The following is a 1,788-nucleotide window of genomic DNA, read 5'->3' on the forward strand; positions in this document are numbered from 1 at the left end:
CATGGTTTTACGATATCTTCTCAACTCAATAATATCATAAATATAAAAGGCATAAGTAGTTTGAGGTACCTTTAAGTCAACAGTATCAGAACTGCTATCAGCATTTGCCATCAAGGCATAGTTTACCTCATCCTCAGAATCTGAAGCATCTGACCAGCTTTTCTTCTTTATGACAGGAGCCTTGCCTTTGTCACTTTTCCCTTTTCTGCAATCAGGAGATATGTGGCCTTTCCCACCACAGTTGTAGCATTTAACATTTGAGTAATCTCTTATGTCAGACTTTCCTCCTTTGCCTTCAAATTTTCTGAAATCTTTCTTATCAGAACTTGAACCTTTCCTGGAAAACTTCTTTCCTCTCCTGAATTTCCTGTATGTAATCTTTGTGATTCATTTCACCATAAGAGCACACAACTTCATCATCTCCTCATCAGGGTCTATCTCAGGTATACTTTTAGTTTCTGAGTCATCATCACTATCAGAATTTGATGACTCAGTATCAGACTTTGTGATGAGAGCCTTGCTCTTGTCTTTCTTTGAGGCAGCAACTTTGGGACTTTCCTCCTCAGCCACAAAAGCAACTTTCCTTAACGTTCTTCCGTTCCTCTTGCTTCTTTGTTCCATCTCAAGTTCATGAGTCTTGAACATCCCATAAATTTCATCAAGAGTTGTTTCATTAAGATTATAGTTGTCTCTTATTATTGTGGCCTTCAAATCCCATCTTTCAGGAAGAGCTAACAGGAATTTAAGATTTGAATCTTCAATATTATACTCTTTGTCAATTAGTGACAAATCATTCAAGAGTTTGACAAATCTGTCATATAAATCAGTTAATGACTCATCAGGCTTTGAGTCAAAGTGCTCATACTCTTAAGTGAGTATTGTCTTCATGTTCTTCTTGATTGAATCAGTTCCCTGACACCTTGTTTCCAAAGCATCCCATATCTTTTTTGCAGTCTTGTATTGAATTACCCTGTTTGACATGACATTATCAATGGCACTATGCAGCAAGTGTCTTACCTTTGCATCCTTCACAATTGATGAGATATCTTCAGCAGTGTAATCACTTTTCTCCTTTGGTACAGACTTTGCTGGCTGACCTGCAATATCCACAGAGAGTTTGGTTGGCATATGTGGTCCTTCATAAATCCTATCGAGATATTCTGGATCTGTAGCTTCCAGAAACATAGCCATCTTCACTTTCCATATGGAATACTCAAAAGGTATCAACATGGGAACTCTTCTAGTCTCATATCGACTATAAGTTATGGATTTTGGAGGTTCTTCAGTTTTGGTGGGCTTGGTTGGAGTTTCTTCTTCAGACATGATTGTTTTTGGATCTTAAACTGTTTGTGTGTTAATAGACCTACTCTTATACCACTTGATAGGTCACACACACTGTAGGAGGGGGTTGAATACAGTGTTTACTACAATCAAATTGAATATAAGAACTCAAGTAACAGATTTTATTCAACACAATAAACTCTGTTACAATATGGAACTGTCCTCTCTCAGTGATGAACAAATTATCACGAGAGCTGCTAGGGTTACAAAGAATAATAACTTCGATAATGATAACACATATAGTGTAAACCCTATGCCTGTGTTTATATACTACACAGTTACAAGATAATGTTCTAATTGATATGGAATATAATTCTGCTTCCTAAAATATATCAACCAATTATTTTTTTCTTCCAAGTATTCTATTCTTCATAGAAATTCCTTCTTCATGCATATTTCTTTATGTCTTAGTCTCGATCTTCTTTCCTTTCAATCAGCCACCTTCCT

Source organism: Apium graveolens, chromosome 9 (genome assembly GCF_009905375.1).
Source record: "Apium graveolens cultivar Ventura chromosome 9, ASM990537v1, whole genome shotgun sequence".
Taxonomy (NCBI): domain Eukaryota; kingdom Viridiplantae; phylum Streptophyta; class Magnoliopsida; order Apiales; family Apiaceae; genus Apium; species Apium graveolens.